The sequence below is a fragment of the Oculina patagonica genome, chromosome 1 (assembly GCF_052425735.1).
Source record: "Oculina patagonica isolate OP01 chromosome 1, crgOcupat, whole genome shotgun sequence".
NCBI lineage: Eukaryota > Metazoa > Cnidaria > Anthozoa > Scleractinia > Oculinidae > Oculina > Oculina patagonica.
Genome location: NC_135758.1, coordinates 10,953,098 through 10,970,201, shown reverse-complemented (window position 1 = coordinate 10,970,201; position 17,104 = coordinate 10,953,098). Strand labels below are relative to the sequence as shown.

The following is a 17,104-nucleotide window of genomic DNA, read 5'->3' as shown; positions in this document are numbered from 1 at the left end:
TCTCTCTCTATAATAATTTTATCAAAAAAAGCTTTAAAGTCCCTTTAAAGGAACAAGTGTTTGAAATATAAAATAGCAGTTTGTTTTGCTGAAATAAAACACCCAATTGTTTTATAAGAAATGCTCTATTTCCTTTCGTGTTTCAAACACTTGGTTTCTGGTTTCACCCCAGCATGATGATGTAACTGCACAGAAGTCTTCATGGTGCATTCTCCATTGACAACAATATGTCTCGAACCATTTCATTTCTTCTCTTCTTCTCCAATACACCGTCCTACAAAATAGGTGTACAGACGTTACAGATAAACAACAAGAAAAAATGCTATATAAAAAAATGAAAAGTTCATGAACAATGAAACTTGAGGCAGCTGAAAAAAAATAAAACTTAAGGTAAAAGCTGTTAAAAATTGATTCTAAGCTGTTAAAAATTGATTCTAAACGTTTTCGATCTGTTCGATCATCATCAGAGTGAAAAAATCTGCATACGCTCATCGTTCTTATAGTTCAGATAACACCAGTTATGTAATACCCGTTCCCATTGGGAACAAGGTGAGGTCCAGTGATTGCACTTGTTTGTTTAGTTCAGGGTGGTAGCGTGCAATGTAGAATGCTTCTTTTATTCTTCTTTTTAACCACGAGTGGGCAGTGGTTAAAACATTCCACGTGAACTTGTGATTAGGGTGTTTTCTGATGTGCTTGGCTGGCTCTGACTGCTTATTGACATCTGAATGTTCGTTAACACGAACCTCGAGGTTGCGTGCTGTTTCGCCAATGTATGTTACTCCACAATTACACTTGCCTTTGTAGATGACGTGTGACGGGTGTGTGATTTTGTCTTTTAACTTGAATATTGATTCCGTCTTGCGTGTTTGCCACATTAATTATTACATAACTGGTGTTATCTGAACTATAAGAACGATGAGCGTATGCAGATTTTTTCACTCTGATGATGATCGAACAGATCGAAAACGTTTAGAATCAATTTTTAACAGCTTAAAAGAATCAATTTTTAACAGCTTTTACCTTAAGTTTTATTTTAACCTTTTATCGGCGAAATGTATATTGAGGCAGCTGATATTTCCATTTGAAATGTTTAACTATTGAAGTACAAGCCGTTGCGAGGAGACGATCTGCTTTTCAAAACAGCTCGATGACTGTCGTGTTCCCGTGCCTATAGCTCTAGACACGATAACAGCAAATTTTCTATAGGCGGAGGGTAAGGATAAGATCATATCAAGTACCTTCCACAAGACAACAAGGCCATCACATCCACATGAAGCAAAACCCTCCTCACCAAGATTTAACGCCATCTTAAAAAGAAGTAGTTTTGTTACGTTATTATGGTACGGTTGGTAGCTAATCAGAAGTACCAATTGGATGGCATGGGTTTGGTACAGAACCTGTTTGGGGATAGGGTTTTTGCTTTAGTAACCTGTCTTAGAAAATCTAGGTCATAGTGCAGCAAGATAAAGTTTCAATGCCGCATTTGGAGAGATCGAAGTGTATCAGAATCTTGGGAAGTGAAGTAACCTAAAGCAACGCTGTAGGGGACCCTGTTACCCACTCCCCCTAAGTCCATAGGATTTAAATAGAAATTTGCTTCATTTACATTAATAGCGCCAGTGTGAGCAAGACACTCCCCAAGAAGAGCTGGAATCATTGGTGTTTTTAAAGTTTGAATTTCTGAAATACTGAAAGAGAAAGGAAATATAACACAAAAAGGAAGAGACGAGAAGAGATGAGAATGGGGAAACATGCACGAAACTTATTGCAATCCATTGGATGTTATATTACCTTTTACCAAGAAATCTTTCTACTTGCAAAGTGAAGGGTTTCAACTCAGAGCCATCACCTTTTGAGATACAAAGCGCCATAAACATGAAGACAAAATTAAACAAAAAAAATGCCAAAACTTCGGGCATTTTCCTCCCAGAACATTAAGAAGGCTCGATGTAGTTTTTTTTACAGGAAGGGTGGTTGTTTTGAAAATTAAAATTATCTAGGAAGTCAATTTTCGATTTTTTCCAAAATACGCCATAATGATCAAATATGACCAAATTTTAATTTTTTACCCGTCACTTAGTCACAAAGGTTACCATAGCAACGATTGATGTTTCTTTTGTTCTCAAACAAGCTTGATTTTCGCGAAATCTAGATTGACTCTTGGTGTTTATTTTTTGATATGTTAAAGTTTAGTAGATTTACTAACTGTTGACAAAATTTTAGAAAAATCTGTAAGAGCGTTTTCAAGTAAATAAAGAACATTAACTGAACTTGTAATCGTTACTACTAGTATAGTAATAATAACACCTACTCGGGTTACATTCAAACCTTCTGTTACCAAACAACTGGACTTAGTTTTGTACGTAAATTATGTGTTCAACTGAGTGTTGAAACGAATCGCAATGAATTGTTAACAACACTGTAGTTTGAATTTTAGAGAGTGAATCACTTACAGACTAAAAGGGGATTCGGAGAACCCCAAATTCTAACAGAGCCATCTTCAGAGCAAGTGGCCAGGATGTAACTATGAACAGAAACAAAGATTATTTATTTATTAATTATTTATTTATTTATTAGTAATTTGGAGACCTAAGCTGCATTGCATTGTTTGGTGATTAAGAAGAGACAGAGAAACCCATCCTTTAAGAAACAATAATCCCAGTCCCATATAGACAGATAAACTCTAATTCGAATTAAATAAACTCGACTTAAAATAAACTAAATTCTTACTCGATGTATTGTTATAATATTATTGTAAGGTATAGTGGAACTTTCTGTATAGGAAAGGGTTATTCTGCACATTTTATTTAGCAGTCATTAGAAAGCTTTACAGGTGAAATTGCAATGACGGAACATACGTCAATCAGCTCTGAAGGATTTCGTTTTTCACTCTGTAATATTATTTTTATGCTTGTGTCATGTCTAAAAGTAGATGTACAGTGTCTACAGTGTAGGTAGCAAAGCCTAGTTTGAAGAGGGAAAAAGACATAAGAAATAAACAAACAAGCAAACAAAAATCTTACCCATCACACAACAGAACAGAATGAATTATTTTCCCATGATGTGCATTTGTGACTTTGGCAAGGCAATTTCCTACAATGATAAGTAACAACAAAGACTGTTATTCAACACCTACATTACAGCAACAACAACTTACAACAACAACAACAACAATTTTATCATGAAAAAATAATATGCTTCAATTTCAATATATAAACAGTTTTTACTCTCTTTATTGTGTCAACCCCGTTTCAGGAGAATAACAACTGGAAAGTTCAGAAAATTTGAAGAAGTAAATAAGTTGCTTGAGTTAATTAAAACATGTCAAAAAAATATAATTAATTTACTATCAATGCAAGGATGTACCTGACATTGCATCAAACAGGAAAAATCCATGACCAATTGAAGCAAAAAATATTAATATATCGCTACAAAAACAAGAAAAGAAAAGAAAAGAAAAAAACAGTAATAGCTTATTTTAAATGGGATATACTGCTAACCAATTGATTTTTGGCTGATTTTTTGTTGATTGCTATCAACCATTTTTACAGTCATGCAGATTTGTATACAGTAAACACCCGCATATAAGAACAAATGGATTAAGAACACCAGGCTGAAATTTGGCCAATAAAGCCCCAGTTTTATAAGAACAAGATCAGTCTGAAAAATTCAGCATGTTCTTATAAAATGGAAAAGGCGTCATAATTACATAAAAAACAAGTGATTTTATTCATCATTACCTATAATGAAGGACAGCCAGTCATCTTATCTATAGACTCAATGATACAGTATTGATTGTGATCAATCATTAAAATCAAAGAATATTTATTAATTTATGCTAATTTTACATCTACGGGCATTTTTGGGTAGTATTACTAATATAGAAATTTAAGAACATTTTAAGAACACTTTGAGGCTGATTTGTCACTAAGCACCCATTAAATAAGAACCCGATCAGCCTGACCTCCGAAATCATGTGTTCTTATATGCGGGTGTTTACTGTATTGCAAAGCCCTGTGTTTGTTTTGTTAACATAAGTTAACAATTGCCAGCTTGTAACCAAACAAGCAATTCATTTGCACATTACTGCTGGGTATGCTTGAGAAATTACTGGTCATAGTGCTTGAATAAAACAGTTATAACACACTTACTGTATGTACATGTAAGTACTGCAAATGACATTTGGTTACTTTACAGAAACAAGTTTATAAATACATATATAACTATCATACCTGATCTACAGTGAACACATGCTGAGCACTAGCAGGATAAGTGTGATTCGGCCCTTCATAGTTCTTAACAAAGTTAAACTGATGCGTGTAAGATAAGCTATGAGAGCTCCAAAGAACAATGACTCCGTCCAACGATGCAGAAGCAAACATACTGTCTAGAAGTGAGAGAAATACATTTAAAATTAATTTGTTATACGATATACACCATTATGATAACTAAAACATTCAATTGCATTTGACCGGAAAAGCTTGATTTGATTGCTAGATAGCTCATACTCAACCTTGGAAATGCAGAGGCAGTCAGTTAGCATGATGGATTAGTTTACTAGAGTGCTGTTAGGTAACTGCCCGGGAAGTTATCACCTTCGGACTAGTACCAGTCTCTTATTGGGCGCAAAATATGAGGTGCATCTACATGTAGTTAACCCTGTGATGTTTTTGTCTTCTTACGCAGAGTAAATTTCGCACACCAAGAATTGAACCATACTTAGCATACATGTACATTTTTCAATTTATGGATGCTAATTTATTTGACAAGTTTAGAGAGGCAGGTTGCTTCAATGAGCCAACAGTAACTCCAGACCCATTGACTCTTTCCCAAGTTGCCCTGCACGTAACATCACCAAGACATTTTTTAATTAAATTAAATAAACAACTCAGACTAGACAAACCTGCTACACTGATCAGGCATCTAATTGATTCCCTGTGTGTTGAAAGTTTCTTGAATTCCACTATTTTGAGTTTTTCTGAATAATCTGCAGGTCTCACCACAGAGTACACTACTGTAAAAAACAATCTATTTTTTTATCAATATTTAAAATTCTGTCAGGCTGAGCAGTAGATGGCTACATAAACAACTAAACAATTAAGTATAAATATACTAAATTTTTATTAATAATAATTTTGTTTCTGCTTAAAAAGAAACTCAACCTTACCAAGGGAAGATTTATTGGAGGCAGCCACTATTCTGTTATTTTTTATTGGCAGCAAAGAGTGAATATCAGCTGAAATTGAAGAGGCCGTAAAATGATAGAATTATTAACAAATAGGAATATCTGTTCTTTGGTTTTATCATTTTAATTTTACCATTTTTAACTCTTAAAATTTAGCCTTGTATATAGTATATATGTTCTCACTTCATTCATTAATTTTTACCAGTATCCTGAAAATAAACTGTAAGCATCAGGAATGGAAATACTTTTAATTAAATTTTGGATTGTTCTGTTAAAAAGAAGCTACAGGTAATGCACATTTTAAGCATTATTTTTTCGTTAGTTTTGGTTTTCAAAACGAAGAAAAAAGGCAGACTTTAACAACCAATGCCTTTGAAGTCACTCTTTAATAAGACATACAGTGTTCACTATTTCTTGCCATTTTGTCAAGCATCTCTCCTTTCTCATTCCAAACACACAGGTCCTGACCACCAGAGAAGAAAATCTTGTGCTCTTTCATGTTAACCAAACACTATGTGACAAACAAACAAAAACAAAACAATAACTAAATAAACAAACAAACAAACAAAAAATCAATCAACCAAACAAACAAATAAAAGGCATAACGCTTAAGTATTGTACTCCAGAGTACATAACTAGTCAAGAATCATAGTGCCATTCGTAGCTGGATGTCCTGTGACCAACCTCTAAATAAAGATAAAATGTCAGAAATGGAAATTGGCAGTCTCAGGGTTCATGCTCTGACCAGGATCACTGCATATTGCCGTTGTGCAAGAAACAAAATTTTACTCACACAGTGCCTTCTTTTGTCCAGGTATATTAATTGGTTCTACCAAGCTTAATGCTGGGCATAAAACTCTGTGATAGACTAGCATCCCATCCAGGGGGGAAGTAGTAAGATTAAAAAAAATACTCCCATAATCACTTCAATTATGATCCAGAAACCAAGAAATATGCTTAGCAAGGTTAAGGTCACATTGTCTCAATGCAGCCCATCCATAAAATTTTATAAATTAATTATTAAGTACGTACGGCATAGGACTTGTAGTACCTCTATCCTAAACCTCCTTCTCTGACCCACTCAGTGACATGGAGATAATTATTATTAATAAAAAACTGTCTAATTATAAAATGCATGCAGACCTTCACAGAGCCACCATGTTCTGTGATTGTGTGCAGACATTGACCATCATCTACATCCCAAACCTTTTGAAAGCCACCAGAAAAACAGAGAGGGTTAAGAAAAGTAAAGTGTGTAAGATCTGGTCTTGACTAATTGTTCATATAAATAATATTAATATAATATAAATAATGTTACTGTACTGTACTGTACAGCTACTGTACATGTATAGTTTCTTTGTGGCTTGAAAATGACTGTTTATTCATTGTCACTTTACTAGTCATTTCATAAAGTAACATCGAAAAAACAGTCAGAGTGAAAGTCAATTAAACCAAAAAGAAACTACATGAGGATTGTATGTCACCACTTGACTGCAATTACACCATTTTCAAACACAATTCAGGTAGCTTGCAATTTCAACTAATTACAAGATGTTTAATTGATTGATTTCCATTTGGAATTGGTGCAACATGAAATAATTGCAAAATGAATGTGCCCTGTTGAAACACCTACATAGAGCTACAAATTTGCCATTGAATGAAGACAGCAAGCAATTAATGCAAGGATACTAAAATGGCTCTCTCTGAGGAGCCAGTCAGCAGGAGAGTGGTAGCTATGTCTTCGTTCTGATATTCCTGTCTCTGGTGCAATAGAAGCATGCATTTAATGGGTCGCGAGTGACCTCTGAGAACACTAAGACGTTTTCCAGTCTGTGAAAAGAAAAATTGAATGAATAGTTAAAGCTGTGCATTTTTTAGTTAATAATTAGTCAACTTCAAAAGTTCTTGCACAAAATAAAATGACCTGCAGAGGAGAACTTTTCCCAGGGGCAGATCTAGGGGGAGGGTGCAGGGGGTGCGCACCCCTCCCGGAGATGACCTGCGGCTTGGTATTCACTTTTACTGGTGAAACTTGTTTTTGTCACAAGACTTTATGCCATTCCTGAGTAGTGTACCCCCCTCCTAAGAAAAATCCTGGATCCACCCCTGCTTCCTTATCTGAATTTATAAAATAACTCAAATACTACGCGCGCTCTGATTGGTCAAATTGTTCAAAAAATCCTAATGTACTATTGTACCGGTAAAGTCCCGCTTCCGTCCCGACATGGTCGCACTACGCTCGATTACGCATAAGGACGAAAAATTAACGTTAGATTAATATCTTCTTTTGGTCTATCTGATTGTTAAAACGGAGGATATGGTTCTCATTGTGAAAATTTACTGAGGGTGGATCACAAAAATAAATTTTCCCACTCACCACAGTTGGAGCGAAGTAACTAGAGAAAAAAATGAAAACGCAGAGACAAACAAATGAGAAGGAACACAATAAACAGGTCAGCTTTCATCGGACTGGAAAAATATTAAAAAGTGAAACATAGATATCGTTCCATTCAACATTTACTCGGAAATGTTATTTGAAAGGAATTAAAACTGCATCAAATTGGTTGCGATGAAAGCTTACTTGAATTATTTTGATGGCAGAAACTTACGCTGAGTCCTCGCGCTTGAATTATAATTTTAGTTTTATATGCTTTCAGTGCTTTCTGCCAAGTCTGTTATTCGGCGAAAACGAAAGAATACGGAATAAATAAAATCATAACAAATTTCTAAAGCAGAGTTTGTGGAACTAACCTTTATTCTCAATACCTTCGTCAGTCTGCGAAGTTTGTAAACTTGCATGCAAAGTTTCCGTGCAGTCTCTCACTTTCGCGATGAATGACTCTGGCCACAATTTGCTAGTTTTCCACGTCAAAGAACTTTAAAATCGTTGAATAAATTTCGTACTAGCTTTAAGACAACTTTTGAACGTTTTTGCTCGTCGATCCGTGAATTTTGAGTGCGGAGCTGAACCTGTGTTTTATTCTTTCAGCCGCTGTGATTGGTTTACCGCGTCATCCGATGAACTTGTTGAGAATAAGACATTTGATCACGAAAAATAAAATAGATTCCTATGTCTTTGACGAAAGTTTTCTATAGTAATTTCATAAAAGCAATAAACCGCACTTTCTAGGGCTTTACTGGCGTAATAAAACCACTTGGGATGTTGGGAGAACACTCGAAAAGCTTGTAAATCACTCGCCTGCGGCTCGAGATTTACAAGCTTTTCTCATGTTCTCCCAACATCCTGCGTGGTTTTATTATGCCAGTAAAGCCCTAGAAAGCGCGGTCTATTGCTTAAGTATATGTAATAATTATAGTTTCTTGTATGAAAAAAAAGTTAGCTGAGAAACATGAGGGGAAGACAAGACTAAGTTTGGAAGAATGAAAATGTCAGCAGAATACGAGCCACAGGCGAGTGTGTCAACAACTTTTCGACTTGAGATACACTATCTCCCAATTTACTTTCATAAGTTTCTATAACTTGATAGAAAATGGATAAAATTGTCATTGCTATGTGTTTCTATTGAGGTAAAGAAGTACAGCTCTTAGTTCACCCTAAGTGTGTCACTAAAATGTACAACAAATTAAAGGGTTTGGTGCAAAAACGGCATTAGTGATTCCGGCAAGGAATGAACATTGCAAAGGAAACTCCAAATTTTGCGTGCGGGTTTGTTGACATGTGTTAATCATCATCACCTTTATTTATTTTCACTGGTTCCTGTTTTGTTTCTGAGAAATAACGTGTGCAAATAACTGGGTTTTTCCAGTCGGCGTCTTTAGGAATTCCTTTGTTTAATTGTAACAAAGGAACTCCTGACCAAAAGATGTTGACTAGACATTTCTCAAAAATGAAGCAAAACCCAGTGGAAATAAAAACAGAACAATGTTTTGTGGACGTAAACAAACCTACCTGGGAAATTTAGAGTAGTTTTGGCAATGTGGATTTTCAGCCAAAAATCACTACTGCCCTTTGAGCCCTATTTAATAGTAAAGTAAATAATAATATAAAATAATAAAACCACGCGGGATGTTGGGAGAACACTCGAAAAGCTTGTAAATCACTCGCCTGCGGCTCGAGATTTACAAGCTTTTCTCATGTTCTCCCAACATCCTGCGTGGTTTTATTATGCCAGTAAAGCCCTAGAAAGCGCGGTCTATTGCTTAAGTATATGTAATAATTATAGTTTCTTGTATGAAAAAAAAAAAAAAAAGAATTTTTGCGTTTCTATTGAGTTAGCTGAGAAACATGAGGGGAAGACAAGACTAAGTTTGGAAGAATGAAAATGTCAGCAGAATACGAGCCACAGGCGAGTGTGTCAACAACTTTTCGACTTGAGATACACTATCTCCCAATTTACTTTCATAAGTTTCTATAACTTGATAGAAAATGGATAAAATTGTCATTGCTATGTGTTTCTATTGAGGTAAAGAAGTACGGCTCTTAGTTCACACTAAGTGTGTCACTAAAATGTACAACAAATTAAAGGGTTTGGTGCAAAAACGGCATTAGTGATTAGTAAAAATTCCTTCGTGTGAGGCTCACATAAACATTGCAGACGAGATTGTGCAGTACGAACTGGAATTCATCTTTAATAATTTATGCATACAATTTTTAGACTTACTCGTTCTTTTCATGATTACTGTTTGTGTATAGTGATAGTAGTAATAGCCCAATAGGCTAATTCTTAGTATTATTATTAGCTATTATTACTTAAAACTGCAATTTTATCTGATATTATAAAGTAAGAAAGGGTGATGTGAGGGTGAGGGGAGTGTTATGTACAGCGACTATCCATCATATTCCACCAGCCGCTCTTCTAGGCTTTTCTCGATTATGCTAGTAAAACTGGCATTTAATGCTACTAGAAATTCTCGCATAAAGCCAAAAAAAAAAAATACCAAAATAATGTCTGATTTCTTAAAAAAATGCCACTTGAATTCCAAAGAATGCTTTGTTTTATTTCAAACAAAACGTACAAACTTTCACATTATATGCTCATATCAACAACAGGTGATACTTAATAATTGTTTGTTTATAAATTTTGGGTCAGAATTAAAACTTTTCCAGCCAACAGCATGTAAACAGTCATATTTGAAGCACTACCATGGTCTATCTTGCAAGTTCGTTTCCGACACTATCTCGGCTGAGTAAGAGAAAGAGTTACCCGCTGACCACCCATACCTTTTTTCCATTGGTGTACACAAACAAGTAACACAAGTACACAAGTAACACAACGCACAAACAGTCAAAACAGACAGAAAACAATCAAATTAAGTAATCAAAATTGTGAAACTTTAGGAATTTTTATTTTCCTTCTGAGTTCTGAGTGCTGAAATCTGGATCACAGTTATGAAAAATGACAGAAAATGCTAGCAATTCTTTTTCAAGAAAAAACGTAAAAAAATGCTCGTTTTCCCCAAAAAATGCCGAAAAAAATTGCTAGCATAATCGAGAAAGGCCTACGCTCTTCATGCTATACCCATTATATAATGAACAGTCCCTTATTCCATTACAGTGGAATGTGCCATATATACCTGATTGAAGAAATGTTGACCCGTAAAAAGCTCAAACTATGAACGATAAGACCGAATGGGATTGTGGGTAGACAGCATTGGTAAGCTTAGTAGTATTCCATTTATTTATAATCAAGGTAATATTTTCAATTTTTCTATAAAAGCATGATTTATGCAACCTGTCGTACGGTAATGTTCATTCTGTCACAGAAGACGATTACTTTTTCCGATTTCCCAGTAAACATTTGGGTCGCATCGTTTATCGTTTAGGCTTTTCACGGGTCAACGTTTCTTCAATCAGGTGTATAAACCTGAGCATGTTTGTTATCAAATTTTCAGGGAGAATTCTTTTCTGCAGCGATTTTTGGCTCCTGAACCCGAACTCCGACAGTAAAATTCCCGATCTTATCTTTCTTTTTTTCTCCGCTGTGTCCTCTGTCTTTTTCTTTCGATCTCTTCACGTTCCTCTGGCGCTGAACCACACCGGTTTCCACCGTTTTACGAATATCGGTCAGATTTTTATAATCAATAACATACATTTTAATAAAAAAAAACTTTTCAAGTTGAAATCTGTAAAATGGTTTGGACAAATTAATATTTTTTCTTTTCCCCAATTTCCAGGCATAAGACACGCTCTGAAATTTTCCAACTGAAAAACACTTGTCGCTGTCTACAGTGACTTTCCAACGGCGGACACGCGATCACATGATTGACAGGACTCGCGTTGCTCCATATCTACTGCAACATGGGAATTGACTTTAATGAAATAATCCGCTGATTTACAAGGCTTCATCCGAGGAGAATGGAACTGGCTAATACCCTGTCTGAATGACTCAAAAACCAGGAGAGGGGACTTTAGAGAGTTAAAATCCAAATTATTGCCCCCGGACCACCCAAAAAGGTTGTGGTTCCACACTGGATCCGCGCCTGTTCGCGTTTCTTGCACTGCCTCACCCCACACCTTACACCCCTCCCGACCCACACGCACATACACACCAGCCCTCCCCCTCACACAAACACGCCGCCGCCCCACCTTCACTGGCTTAGCGTCGTCACATTTATTCTGCGGAGACCAAACTTCCGCCATGGCAGACATGTTTGAACATTTTTTATATAATCGGCCATGACACAAAACAGTATCTAGTTGAGGCTGCAGCAGCATTTAGTTCCGATTCGCGTGAGTGAAAGTCGTAATACATACATAAGTCACGCGAACTGTACTTTGGTGTAAAATGTTTGTATGCAAAGCTGGCTATATGCAGATCATTCGGACATAACCAGAATTTTCTTTAATTTCTATCTTTGTTTTATAAGCCGGAAGATCGCTGTTGCTGACAAATATTGATTTATTCTTCTGATCACGCTACAAGAAAGGTGAGTTCGTACTTTCATGTTTTTTTTATTATTATTATTATTATTATTATTATTCACGGCGTGCTTATAAAGCAAAGGAACGAAATCGAATCTTCATGTGTTCACTGGACTCCGTTCAAACTTAATTGAACCGTACAACAAGTTTAAAGCAATCGAACTTAATCGAACATATATTTCGGTATGTCCGAATCCACGCGAATTAAAAAGTGTTAGTAGACCTAGCCTGTAGTTCGATATAACATTTGCTGTTTTAAAATTATGTAGTACTTAGTACTTAATTAACTATGAGGCATGTAATTGAATATTACCGTTCGTTCGCTGTTTCACTTTTATTATTTACCACAACAACATGGCCTTTCTTTGTTAAACTCCTTAATGAAGTTTTTTAACCACGACGGCGGATATCTCGTGATTATCAGGATCAGTTTAGGTTCGGTTTCACAACTATCCTGAATACAGCGTTCACCTCCAAATAGAAACTAGAATTTCGCTATTCTATGTAGAGCTATTGTGGTCATTAGCCTTTGCCGTTATCGTTTGTTTCCTTTGTGTAGTCTCAGTCCTAAAATTCAATTTAGTACACTCCGGCTACTATGCAGCACAGAGTGTTAACTTAAATGGTGTTTTCCAACGAATGCCCACTGTCGAAAATCAAAATGTATTAAAACGTGCCCCGGGCTAATTGTGTGATATTTGCATGTCTGTTATTTTGAAGGAATGCTTTAATACCTGTTTTCTTGACGCGGACTGCTCATTTAAGTGAGTTATTCTATTTTATGAACGTAACTTAGTATTAGTATACAGGTCATGATATTTTCGTTTCAAGACCAAGGTAAAGTTAACACCAGAATTTTACAAAAAGTTCTGGAATCTTCTTGGCCAACTTATGACCGATTCCTTGAATTTTTCTTACCTACACGGCGAATTGTCTAATTCACAAAAACAAGCAATAAGAAGACTTATTGAGAAGAAAGGAAAGGATAGACGTTATATAAAAAACTGGCGGTTTATCTCTTTATTAAATGTTGACACTAAAATAGCTTCGAAAGCATTAGCATTGCGATTAGAAAAAGTATTGCCTTTTATTATAAACGGGGACCAATATGCTTATGTCAAAGGCAGAACTATTTTCGATGCGGTCCGGTCAATCGAAGACATCATGGAATACACGAGAATTAACCAGATACCTGGGTTAATGGTGGCAATTGACTTTGAAAAAGCATTCGATTCTATAAGCTGGAATTTTTTGCTAAAAGCATTAAAATCGTTTAATCTTGGTGAATCTTTTGTTAAATGGATCTCTGTTTTTTATTCTAATATATCCAGTTGTGTCACAAACAATGGTTTTTCGACGCCATTGTTCAATGTTGAAAGAGGTGTTAGACAAGGAGACCCGTTGTCACCGTATCTGTTCATCATAGTGTTGGAACTACTATTAATTAAAATAAGAAGTGATCCTCGTATTAAAGGAATTAAAGTTGGTAATATAGAGGTAAAACTTGCAGCCTTTGCTGATGACTTGACAACATTTGTACACAACAAAGCCTCCATAGAACATTTGTTCAGTACACTGGGACTATTCGAAAAATGTTCAGGCTTGAAATTAAACAAAGACAAAACGGAGGCCTACTGGCTCGGGAGTAGCCATAATTGTAAACAAAACTTGGGTATAGAAACTGTTAATGAACCAATGAAGATTCTGGGAATTTATTTTACGTATAATTCTCGCCTAAAACATGAACTTAATTTTCAAGCAATACTTAAATCTTTAAAGAAAACCTTAAATGGTTGGCAATGGCGAAATCTAACTGTGTTCGGCAAGATTCAAATCATTAAAACATTCGCAATGCCAAAACTCATGTACCGTGCTTCCGTATTAAATCTAGACAAAGATTTTTTGAAAAAGGTTAATTCTGTGATGTTTAATTTTTTATGGAACGGAAAAGATAAAATCAAACGCTTAGCTCTGATCAGCGATTATAAAGATGGCGGTCTGAAAATGCCTCACGTGGAGTCTGCAATCAAAACTCAGAGAATCATTTGCATAAAGAAGTATACTGAGAACTATCATAGCCCTTGGAAACTTATTTTATCAAGGATTCTCAAAGATCACGGCGAGAAATTCCTTCTTCATTGTAATTATAATGGTGCTGATCTACCTAAACACCTTCCTAAATTTTATCGCGAGTGTTTTGAGACCTGGGCGACAGTCAATACTAAAGAAATGTCCTCCCGAGACGTCATCATGGATCAAATACTATGGAACAATCAATTTCTGCGTATTGGGGGCAAACCTCAATTTTGCAAAAAATCATATATGGCTGGAATTATAAAGATAAAAGATATCCTTCTCCCGAACGGCAAATTAAAAACTTGGAATTTCTTTAGAGAAAAAGGGCTGAATTTTAACAATTATTTCTTAATCCTTGGTCTGTCAAAAGCACTTCCAGACGCATGGAGAGTCTTGATAAACTCGAAAAATCCACAACCCCCTGATGCGCAAGAGCAGAGCACCACCAAAATTTTGGATTTAACTCAGTTTGTGCTCAATTGTAATAATGAAGAAATTAAGCTCAGTGAACTCACGAGCAAAAGACTGTACTGGATTCTGATAGGGAACATACACGTCCATCCTACTGCAAGATTAAAATACAACTCTTTATTTGATGATCAAAATCTTGACTGGAATCAAATTTATTTAATGCCACAAAAAGTGACTTTAGACATTAAAACAAGAATGTTTCAATTTAAAATTCTTAATCGTATAATATATACTAACAAATTGTTGAATAAAATGAGGCTAATAGGTACCTCGTTATGTACGTTTTGTGGAGAGTACGAAGAATCTCTCGAGCATTTGTTTTTACACTGCAAATTTACCATAGATTTGTGGACGCATACTACTAACTGGTTAAATAAATTAAATATTACCATTTCTAGGCTAAATGACAGCGAAATTCTGCTAGGTATTACAAAAGAAAGTCCTCATTGGACTCTTCTCAATCATATTCTCATTGCTGGTAAGCAAGTAATCCACGCTAATCGGCTCAGGAAAACAAAACCACTCCTACCTCAGTTAATAGCTAAACTTAAATATATTGAACACATTGAATATTGTATCGCTAAGAAAAGGGACAGGCTTAAATTTCACCTACAGAAATGGGAAATACTTAAGTTTTCTTGAGAAATTATTGTATCTTTAAATAAGTCCTTTTACTTAATCTTCATTGTTGTAAATAGGGCATAATTAGTGTCAAATAGAAGTAGCTTAGCAATCAATCAAAACTTTTGTTAAATAGGAGTAGCGCTTTACGTTAGCGACAATAGTATTGTTTTTTTTTTTCGTGTTTGTAGTGTATGCAATGTTAGAATCGTCTTTGTAAGTAATTGTCAGTAATTGTATTGTAATGTAGTGTGCATGAATCAGTAAGAGCAATAAAAAAAAACAAAAAAAAACAAAAAAAAAAAAACAAAAAAAAAACAAAGAGATAACATTTAAGAAAAAAACGTTTGTCATCGTAGCATAGACAAAATACACCCTGTGGGGGTCAAATTTAACTGACTGGAAGTACTTCGTGGAGTAAAACGGGCCTTACAATTGTTGGTGTTGATGTGGGCATATCACGAGAAAGCCCTTGCGATGAAAAACGAAATCGGTGACAGAAATTAAGAAGCTTCACCCTATGACCGACTAGGAGTTGTGCTTGTGTCTCTTAAAAAACATAAAGAGGCTAAAGCATATCGGTTACGCGACTCCATCAAAACTTTGTCAACAAAGTACTTTAAAAGCTCAATATAACAGCCTAAACGGACATTGAAAACAAATTCTGGCTTTATTTAGGTCCGCGTTTGCTCTGTAAAGGTGTTACGCCTGTTGACTAAAGAATAATGACAGGCCTGCACGGACTCCCTACGTGATGTGGTGTAACTGTACATTACCTTCATATTTTAGCTCTAACGAGCATGTCTTTAAGAGATTTACCTCTTTTGTACGATATGATGGGAGGATCTTTGAAAATTGAGTTCAGCAAGGGCTGATTTTGTATTAAATCCCAGTTTTGCATCAGGTTACACACCGATGGGTGGTATGTTGTGACAAATGGCAAGATCTGTTTTTTTTTTTATTTTGTTTTCTGTTGGAGAGCCGACTGTCTGTTGTTGAAATTTACTTCAGACAGCGTTGTTCGTATCATTTTTTCGGGATATCCACGCGTTATGAGGCGTGATTTGAAGTTTGAGATACTATCTTCAAACGCTGTTTTAGAAGAGTTTGTTCTTAGAAGCCTAAGGGCTTCACCTTTAATAAAACCTCTTTTCACGCCTGGTGGGTGGCTTGAGGTAAAATGTGTGAACTGAAAAGTTTCAGTCGGCTTGTAATGTGTACGGATATCAAGGATTGACTCATTTTTTAATCGCTCGCCTTTAAATATGACTGTGTCGAGGAATGTTGTTTCGTTCTCTGAAATCTCAGCCGTAAATTTGATCGTATTATGGAAATTGTTAGCTTGCTCGATAAACAGGGTAATTTCCTGTTTGTTGGAGTCCCAAAGTGAGAAAATGTCATCGATGTATCGTTTCCATTCTCTCGGTTTTATAATGCTTTGGCTTATCATTTTAGTTTCAATTTCCGCCATGAAGATGTTGGCAAAAGCAACTGCCATTTTAGTACCCATTGCGGTACCATGGGTCTGGAGGAAATTATTTTCCATAAATTGGAAAGAGTTTTCCTTAATTAAGGATAAGGCCAAGCATATCTTTAAGATAGTGGGACGGTATTGGAGGTTTATAGTTGTGAAATTTCTCGTATGCTTTGCATACTGTTGTGATACCCTCCTCTTGCGGTATATTTGTGTACAAGCTTGTAACATCCATAGATACTAAAATAGTATTTTGAGAGACTTTTGTCTTCTCTATAAAGTTTATGAAGTCTGTTGTATCTTTCAGATACGACTTCTGTTGTTGAGCGATAGGCTGAAGTAATTTGTCCACAACAAATGATAATCTTTCTGTGGGGCCTTCACAGCCCGA

At 35.7% G+C, this 17,104-nt stretch overlaps 2 pseudogenes across 1 annotated transcript; both read right to left on the bottom strand.

Annotated features, from left to right (window-relative positions):
• Nucleotides 1–24: 24 nt before the first annotated feature.
• LOC144656305 (WD repeat-containing protein 41-like) lies at nucleotides 25–7,583 on the bottom strand (annotated as a pseudogene). The gene is made up of 14 exons (XR_013571291.1): nucleotides 7,566–7,583; nucleotides 6,878–7,018; nucleotides 6,332–6,394; nucleotides 5,588–5,699; nucleotides 5,171–5,239; nucleotides 4,907–5,017; nucleotides 4,236–4,390; nucleotides 3,370–3,431; nucleotides 3,027–3,096; nucleotides 2,457–2,527; nucleotides 1,795–1,852; nucleotides 1,610–1,691; nucleotides 1,242–1,310; nucleotides 25–274 (listed from the first exon to the last, which is right to left on the bottom strand). The product of XR_013571291.1 is annotated as a WD repeat-containing protein 41-like (transcript).
• An 8,434-nt stretch (nucleotides 7,584–16,017) lies between these two features.
• Nucleotides 16,018–16,737, bottom strand: LOC144651296 (uncharacterized; annotated as a pseudogene).
• Nucleotides 16,738–17,104: the final 367 nt, after the last annotated feature.